Below are 10,199 nucleotides of genomic sequence, written 5' to 3' on the forward strand. Positions count from 1 at the left end.
CTGAAAATGCAGCACTCTCTCAGAAATGCACTGAAGTGTCGGACTAGATTAAGTTCGAGAACCTCCAACCTTCTGGTTTAGATGTGAGAGTGGTAGCACGAGCCAAACTGAGTCTAATAACCCAGTAAACAGTAGTCCATGTGGATTCAAAAGGGAAAGATCTTGCCTAATCAACTTCTGACTTTTTTGAGGAAGTGATATCCCAACTTGATTGTGGGAAGACCCACGATGTGTTGTATCTGGACTTCCAAAAGGCATTTAATGAAGTTCCACATGAAAGGTTATTAGTTAAACTGAAATTTGAGAGGATTCATGGTAAATATTGGGACTGGATAAGAAATCCACTGAAGGAAAGAAAACAGTGGGTACTTGTTAGATGAATTATGTTGGGGTGGGGTGCCCCAGGGGATGGTTTTGGGACCCCTTCAGTATCTATTTTATATCAATGACTTGGATTCAGACAATGCAATTGGACCAAATTTCCAAATGATACCAAACTAGGAGGAGCAGTTGATTCTGATGACGTAGCTCAGAAATTAATCTCCTTGAAATGAGCAAGCTGCTTCTGGAGGTGAGACAGGCACCGGCAGCTTGCCCAAATTACTGAAAAGAGGCCCGAGGGTCCAATTTAGAGCAAACCTTGAGCCTCCCAGTTCTGGCTCCCGCTGTCTGGTGCCATTAGTTATGTGCCCAATAATGGTCTACAACCAGTTTCTACCTCATTGTGTCTCCATTGTGGACTCCATAACTGAAGATATTCACACCATGTAAGAAAAGAATTGTGAATTTAATTGGCAGGGAGAGTCAAAAGGGGATTGAAATTGTGGAAAACCATTAAAAAAACTCGTTGTAACCACCATATTAATCAGATATTCTAAGATTTGTACAGTATATTACAGGAACATGTCCATACACATTGGTCGTGAACAACTGCTTAAATGCACATGGAATGATTATGTAGTAGCCATAGGCAGCATCTGCTGTTTTCACAGATCAAGGAGAATCCAGTCAACTGCCAGCCATACCTAAAGCGCTATACCAACCATCAGTCTACTCACTTGAAGCAAGCATAACCCTTTGTATACTTACCATGGTAGGTAGTGTAGAGGATGAGCAAGCACAAGGTGAGGCACTGAGCGCTGGTGAGAAAGGAATAGCAGCGGTTGTAGTTAACAAGAGAACAGCTAGTACAGAACTGCGGTCCATTATGCTGGGTGCCTCTCTTGAGCTGTAGAGGGATACAGGCCTTAATGTGCCTGCATTCAAACAAAGGCTGGTACAGCAGAAGCACAGTGACAAGGAGCCACTTGCCTCTTTGCACACAGCAATGGGAGATGGTTGGGTAGTATGAGGAATCACGTACCTTTTATTCAATGCCATCTCCCACATGAGTGATATCATGGAGCACTCCCTGCCATTGTAGTGGGTTGTGGGTTCGAGTCTCACCCTGGAGACTTAAGCACAAAATCTACGTGAAGCCCCGTCCGCTCTCTTAGGCGAATGTAAAAGATCCCATATTACTATTTCAAAGAAGAGCGGGGGAGTTCTCCCTGGCGTCCTGGTCAATATTTATCCCTCAATTAGCACCACTAAAACAGATTATCTGGTCATTATTTTATTGCTGTTTGTGGGACCTTGCTGTGTGCAAACTGGATGCTGCGTTTCCTACATTACAACAGTGACTACACTTCAAAAATATTTCATTGGCTGTAAAGCGCTTTGGGACATCGTGAGATCATAAAAGGCGCTATGTAAATGTAAGTTCTTTCTTTCTTTAATTCTTGTTAAATATGACTAATTAACCTACCAAAAATGTACAGTGCAGCCCACTGATACATCTAAAATGACAGTAAGCGTGGAATGACAACCAATGTTTTGTACAGAACAGAGATTTTCTCTAGGCAAACTGTCATGATGTTGTGTGTGTATAATTGCTATGAAGTAATTTTATTGACATTTTTTGCAGAGGCAATTTTCTCCACTTCTTATAAAAACACTTCCATATTTTCTAACATTACAGAAAACTGAGCAGCATGGGACATAGATAAAGATCTATAACATACATAAAACTGTGAACTGGTCAAAAAACTCAATGTATTCCCATATTAATGGTATTGCTTAAAATAAGTATTTTGAATATGTCATTAAATGGGAAGAAAAGTCCAGGGAAGTACTTTTTATTCAAACTATAATCCGTTTTGTGAAAGGAAATGTCTAAGGAGAATTTTGATTGACTTTTTGTTTTTTAAAACCTTTCCTCACAAAACCAATGGGGTGCCCCTACCAGGGCAGTTCTATTGTGGCCCACAACTAGTGGGCAGCCTGAGAGTTGCCATCAGGGAAACCTCACCTTCCCCTGAAGATGCAGATTTCGTCATTGATTATGTCATTGGAATGGCCTAGCAGGAGAGAGATCCAATTTCAGATCCATACTGATGCCAAAAAGATGTCAATCAAACTCTCACTTTAGGCTAACCTAAACTTTTTCTGCAAGGAATTATGTATACATGTTACTACAGTTCTTCAGTTGAGCAATTAAACTGGCTTCATGGGCAATGCAGTTGTGCAGTGCATATTAGTACCAGTACAGTTCCGTAGAGTGTTGAGATGCAGATTTGATTTCCATACCACATTCCACATTTTAGCCCAACCATAGGGGGGAGAAACTAAAAGGAGGCACTCGGGAGGGAAGAAAACTCAATGAGCGAAATGTGCCTGTACTGCTCTCATGCACCTTATTTCAATTAGATAAAACGTAAGGATTGGCAGAAACCTGGGGGTAAGCCACTCGCTGACCCTTTTGACCAGAGTTGGTACATTCTCCAGGGAGACCAAGGGAAAATAACAGGGGAAAAATAGATTGAAGCTTTTTTTAAAATGATGTCATAGCCCTTACCCAGGAACTATCAGGTAAATTCACCAAGCTCACACTCCTGGAGGTCAGTCTTGCCCGAATGGAGCCCTATCTCTGATCCAAGGAAGGCTCCCTGCCTGGAGTGCTGGAATGGTGAATTTACTGTTGGCATTCCTTTATTACATAGTGTGTTCATGTTTATTAGTAAGAGAAAATAGCTTTATTGTTGCGAGGCTTTACATCACCACTGGCCTGGTGTGCTGAAGTTGGATTCTTAAAAGTAGGTTTCTGTAGCAAACATTTATACTAATACTGGGTGTGTTTATTCCCCAACAAGCATTGATTTTTAGCTGTATTTTGCTCCCAATTTTGGCTTCTATTTCCATGGAAGGCATCATGCCTGTAGAGGAACTTTATTTCCCCACAAGTCGTAGCAAACATGGTGCTTAAAACATTTTCCAATTTGCAGGTAAATGACTCTGAAGGATGTCCACTCCCCTTCACCAATTACCGAACAGAACACACATCAGTTTCTATATTACAGCTTTGTGCCTGTTTCTGGATGTTCTGGTTCTGTGCCAAAGACAATCTCTAAACAGTTTTGCTAAGTGGATAGAACAACTTGAGTATTTGTTTAGGTTTAAATAGATGCTGTATTAAATCTCATCATCCTATTTATTTATAGTCAGTACTAAAATTAATCAGTCATCCAGCAATGAGCATTCATTCATAACAACAGGTTCAATGATCAGGGGAAATTTATTTCTAATAATATTTAATTCAGCATAGTTTAGATGTCTCAAGTCTAAGTTTAATTTCTATTTATTTATTTAGTTATTGGTTTAATCAATACTTTTCTTCCCTCTTTCTCTAAAGACATATATAAACACTCCAAATGCATCTGCCAAAGAGACTATTACAAAGTAAAGTACAAATATATGTTCAACTGGATCTAAGTATATTTCCACAGCCTGATATTGTTTATAGCCTAACAATATATTATCCACATACATTAGCAGTTACAAAGGTTCCAGATGGAGCCTTTGGGAGGTTACATTTCAACAGACTTATGATAGGACATTAGTCTTGAATAAAACTGACTAATGTCTTGTATCAAGAAATTACTCAAACCATAGTAAAATTTAAATACTTAATCTTATATGTCTATATTCATAACAAAGTAAGTTATCACTGATTATATTGAATGCTTTTTAAGCAATAAAATCTCATTTTGTGAAGTGAAGATTATTCACGAAAGCATAAATTAGTCTCATTTGGCCAAGGAATTTGATCCCACCCGAATGCGGGTCCCATAGCTAGCTCGCTGTTCACTTGAGTGGGAGAGGTCAGCTTGCTGCTTCTCCTGGCTCCACATTGAAGAAATTATAAAATTCTTTATTTACCTTTTTGGTTGCAGCCTCCAGTGGTCAGTCCCTGGTTTGGCTGTTGTGCACCTGAAAAAGGCTAACTTTCTCGCAGGCTCCCCCCATCTTTACCCCAATCCATTACTAATCCCTTGCCTTACTACTCTCCTGCTGCCATTCCAGGTTTAAATCCACCTTGAATAAACCTACAGCTACCCTCCGTGCCTCTCTTGGCATTCTCCAAAGAGCGCATCAAGGCTCCATTGCTGCCTTCCTACAAACAGCAACCCAAAATCCCCATCCACCTCTTTGCTAACCTTCACTGGGGTCTAACCTTGTGCACCCCCTTCTCAACCCATTCACACCACTGCTGCCTCTACTCCTATGGTCTCTATTATAGACAAGGCCATCTCTGATCACTTCTGTGTATCCTTCACTATCCTCACCTCCCTACCCCATTCGAACCCCACTTCCTGTACAAGTGCACTGTCTAAATCTAAACTGCGGAGCTTTTGGGCCTTCATTTGGCACAATACTTATACAGCCGTCAATCGGCTTAACCACTCCCTCGTGTTGACCTTTGATGCCATTGTTCCCAGCAAAAGCTTTACTTTCTCCCATCCTGCTCAATCCCCCTGGTATGGCCCCCATATTCACTTCATCAAGTTCAAGGGGTGCAGCCTTGAGTGTATTTGGTGCACAACAGGTTTAGCCATCCATCATGAGAGCCAATGGACACCTGCACTGATGTGGGTTGATCAACTACGAAGCATGCTTGGACAATGTGTGAAAGGACTTTTGCCATGTCAGCTTTGTTTCATTCTCTCAGAGAATCTGATTGAGATTGGCTGTTGTCTTACTTTCCCATATGTGGGACCCAGAAAAGGGGACAGACAGCTCAACCCATTATTTTGATCAGAGGCTGCTATGATTCCTGTTTTGGGACTACCTTTGACCAATTAAGTATTTCTTACAGTTTCCACAGCAAATCAATCCTGCCTTCAGTAAGATGTGATTACCAAATATACTGTTCTGCCTTTGATTTCACCATAACAGAGATACAAAATTCAAAAAAAAGATGGCTGCTAATCTCTCAAGCAGGCAGACCAATATCACAAATGAACAGAAAAAGACTACAAATATGGAAATCTGAAACATAACCAAAAAAAATAGAAAAACATAGCAGGTCAATCAGAGCAAGATTACATTTCACCATCAATGAGTAAAGCAAAAATCTGCATCTTTGGGAAGATAATTACATTATTCAACATTCTGCTTTTCAAAGAATACAGGTGCTATGGGCCCGATTTTAGCATCGGATTTCGTGTGTGTTCTCGGCGGGGGGGGCCTCGATAATCCCGATCCCCAGGTGCGGGACCGGAACGCGCTGCGATCCCGGCCACTTCCGGGTTCCACGCTGACGTGCGGGGCTGCGTGCGCAGGCCCCGCTGGTGGGAATCCCGCAGGCAATTAAAGCCAGCGGGATGCCACTTGAGTGTATTTACTTTGCTTGTTCAGGTCATTAAATGACCTGATTCAGCTGTCTTATTAGGAAGTGTGGGATTTTACCTTCAACTCAGACTGTTTCACACACTGGGGGAAACAGTCTCACTCCAACCGGACGTGTTGCAGCCAGCAGCCTGTGGCAGCTGCCAAGGTGCACTCCACAGGGGGGGTGGAGACCCCTCACCCACGCAGGAGACCACTCCGTCACATAGGGCAACGCCTGCCCTCCACCACCCCCCTCCAAGCCAGAGGAAACCCCGATGTGGAACCGCAGCCCCAGTGCGAGGAAACACCTACCTACCGTGCACAACCCCTCAGACCAACACCTGCCAGATGGGGGCCGCTTCGACATCCTCGGAGGACGAACAGCACGACCAGCCCCAGCAGCCTCGCAGTCCACGCCGTCCGCCTCATCGACGTGGAGCCCCCCAACACGGTGCTGCGGCACACCCACCTGCACAGCAGGAGGGAGGGCAACCGCAGAGAGAGCTGCGTCGCAGGAGGCACTACCCTCCGCAGAGGGTCTACAGACCAAGGCTCAGCTTCATGGACCTCTCCGAGGAGCAGTGCATACGGAGGCTCAGAGTCAATCGGCAGGTAGTCGCCGACATCTGCAGCCTCCTTAATGACGAGCTGCTCCCGGATGGACCAAGCAGCATCTTCCTACCCGTCGCCGTCAAAGTCACCACTGCCCTCAACTTCTTCGCCTCCGGATCCTTCCAGGGTGCCACCGGGGACATCACCGGGGTCTGCCAGTCCTCTGCACACAAGTGCATAAGGCAGGTCACCGATGGTTTGTTCCACAGGGCCTCGCACTACATCAACTTCGCCATGGACGAGCGCAGCCAGATGGAGAGGGCGGTTGGATTCCATGCTGTGGCTGGCTTCCCACGGGTGCAGGGTGCAATCGACTGCACCCACATCGCCATACGGCCACCTCCACATGAGCCAGGGCTGTTCATCAACAGGAAGGGGTATCACTCCATGAACGCCCAGCTCATTTGTGACCACTGCCAGAGATTCCCACACGTGTGCACCAGATACCCTGGCAGCTGCCACGATGCCTTCGTCCTCAGGGAGTCCACCGTCCCGCCCCGCTTCCACGCATCCAACACCGGCAACGGCTGGCTCCTCGGCGACAAGGGATATCCCCTGCACACGTGGCTTATGACACCTCTGAGGAACCCCATTACCGAGCCGCAGCGCTGATATAACGACAGCCACATTGCTACCAGGTCTACAATTGAGCAGGCCATAGGGCTGCTCAAGATGCGCTTCAGGTGCCTTGATCGTTCCGGGGGAGCGCTCCAATACACGCCACTCCGAGTGGGACGAAGTATAGTTGTCTGCTGTGCCCTGCACAACATGGCCCAACAGAGAGGGGTGCCCCTGGAGGAGGCCCCATGCACACCCGCCACCCACATTGGGGACGACAATGAGGAGGAGGAGGAGGAGGAGGAAGAGGAGGAGTACGAGCGAGAGGAGGAGGAACGACCCATGGCCCGAACACCGGCTCACCTGCGTGCTCGTCAGGCCAGGGAGGCACTCATATGCCAACGGTTCTCCTAACATCACACTGTGTGAGGCGTTCACATGTCATAACGTGCACAGACGAGGGTCCATACAGGCTCCCTCCACAGAAGAGTGGTGCCTGTACACCTGCATCCACTGTATTATGCCCAATGGGTGGGACAGGGTGGTCGTCGTCATCATGAGGCGCACGGAAGGGACATATTGCACAAGCCGCAGAATTATGGACAAGAGGTGGCAGCATTGGTGAGAAAAAGTGAGTTTATTTCGTGTTGCCGTTCAAAGACTGGAAATAAAAAGATAACAAATAGACAAACACCCTGGTGCAATCCCTGTGTGCTCACGGAACTTTGGGTTTTCGTTTCATGGTACCCCTACGTGGTGCTACCCCTGTGGCTCCAGCAGAGGTGGTGGCAGGTTGCTCCTGTTCGTGCCCTGACCTGGTAGATGCTTTGGGCCGACGCCCCCTGTGTTTCGGTGCCCGTGAGGGCACCTCCACAGCCTTCCAGGCTGCAACCGGGGACATCCCCGGTGTCTCTCAGTCGTCTGCGCAGATGAGACCTGCAAATACACCTACACCCACTCTGCAGTGACACACTGGGTGGCATCAGTGGTGGGTCCTCATAGGGATACCCAGGAGCAGGCATTATTGCAGAAACCAGACAGGATTCGCGAAGACATGGCAGTAGTGGAGCCAATATAATGTGTGATGTGAGTTGTTCTTTAATTCAATAGAAGTACGAACCATGACAGAACCTCAAACACCCTTGTGCATCCCCTTCATGCTCACGACACGTTTGCCTTACGCTGCCGACTGCACATATGTGATGCATGCCCTGTGGCTGCAGCACAGGTGGTGGCAGGTTGAGTGAGGCTGGCCGTGAGAGAGATGCACGAGAGGGTGAGTATGGGATCGAGCCATGAGATTGTATGAGGATTGGGTTGCGTGGTAGTGGCGGGGTGAGTACTCGCGAGGTGAGTAGGTGCAGGTGAGATGAGGATGAGGTTTGAGTGGGTATGAGGGGTGATGTGACAGAGTAGTGTTGGCAGTGCCGAAGGAGATGTGGGGTGGGGGCAGTGTTGTGGCAGGCAGAGTGTAGGGGAAAGACTACGTGTTCTCACTGTGGCTGACCTACTGAGGTCATTGGTGCGCCTCCTGCACTGTATGCAGGTGGGCGATATGTTGGTGGCGCAGCTGACCCCCTCTGCCACCTCAAGCCAGGCCTTCTTGGTGGCAGAGGCAGGCCGCTTCCTCCCGGCCGCCGGGGGGAAGATCTCTGTCCTCCCCCTCCTCCTCACCCCATCTAATGATACCTGGGGTGAGGCATCATTAAACTGGGAGCAGCCTTCCCCCTGGGCTGCTCCATGCTGTAATGTTTTCAGTTTGTGGCAGCATCTGTCAGTGGAGGACTGCCCCTTTAAATAGAGCACCTCCAGCTGACAGATCGTACTGCGCATGTGCAGCCCGCCCGACGCGCTGATCAGCAGCGGGGAACCCGGAGGAGCAGGTAAGTGGCTCCAATTAGTGGATTGCCTGCTACGATCGGGTGGGAAACCCACTAATTTCACCGGGCGCGTTTTGAACGCGCCCGCTGGCCTACCCCCCGGGAACCCGCACCCCTGGTAAAATCGGGCCCTATGTGTTTACGATTTCTTTTATCCTTTTTTACTCGAGATATTTCTGGTTTCTGTGCTTTAGATTAGGAATGTCCAAATTTTTGGAGCTGAAAACTAGATATTTGTGTCAAACCAATATGTTTCACAGGAATAAGGGTCCTGAAACACTAAAAGTCAACCCCCCACCCCTGCAAATAAATTATGAGGCTCCATAGACAAAATTGTTTGGCAGGCAGCAGAATAACACTACACTAGATTTGATTTAGGCTTTAGCTCCCAAACAAATGTATTAAATAGCAACAGAACAAGTGAATAGTAGCAGTAACATTTTTTCAGTAATTGTTAATCTTAGCTAGGCCTTCATCGTAATAGAAAAACATAAATAATTTGCAACATCTTTGTTAAACTATACTATAATTCATTTTCTTATGTAGAGGTTCTTTTTCCTTTTTTCACCAACTACAGAAGTTATCTCTCTTCAGAAGTTACAGACAGATTTACTAATTTGAAAAAGGATAGGCTTCGAAATAGTGATAGGGACCGAGTAGAATATACATAACTCTCTGTTAAATTCAAAGCATCTGCTAGTCAATCACATGTTTGAAATTATATATAATGTTTGTATTTGAATTGAATGGCTTGGCCCCCATGCTCAGACATTTGTTTTCAGATAAACTGAATAATTATTGCACCTTCACCACATGAACTATAGCTGTTCAAAAATGCCCACAACCAGCTTCTCAGTGGCACCCACATCCCGAGAATGAATAAAAAACAAACATAATGGGCTCAATTTTTGAGTGAAGTGGCGGGGGGGAGCTCTGAAAATCGCAGAAATCCCGAATCAGTTCGGAACCCGGTTCCGGACTTCCGGATTCCCTACTGACGTGTCTGGGTGCGCTCCTCCTGAATGCGGAAGTCCCATTGACAACTAAAGCCAGCGGGATGATAGTTAAGAGACTTATTTAGATACTTGAAGCACTTGAAGTACTTAACTTTGTCCACATTGAGGCAGGGGTCCGATTTTTAAACATCCTCAGCGTGTTTCCTGTGCTGTGGGAAACACTCCATGTTCTACCAGACGTGTTTCAGCCAGTAGCCAGTTGGACATTCAAATGCTTGTTTGACAGATGGGGAGGAAAGGTGAGTTCTTGCTGCAGGGCACTCAGTTCTTTCACACAAGCTATTGGCTGCGAGATCTTTGTGTTTTCACTGAAAAATCTTACTTTCCACTCACAATTGACACATATTTACAAACTTTTCGGACCCCCTCAAACTCACACTGTCAGGATGGGGGGCACCGTGGCTGCATTGACCACTACATCCGA

The sequence above is a fragment of the Heptranchias perlo genome, chromosome 8 (genome assembly GCF_035084215.1).
Source record: "Heptranchias perlo isolate sHepPer1 chromosome 8, sHepPer1.hap1, whole genome shotgun sequence".
Lineage (NCBI taxonomy): Eukaryota > Metazoa > Chordata > Chondrichthyes > Hexanchiformes > Hexanchidae > Heptranchias > Heptranchias perlo.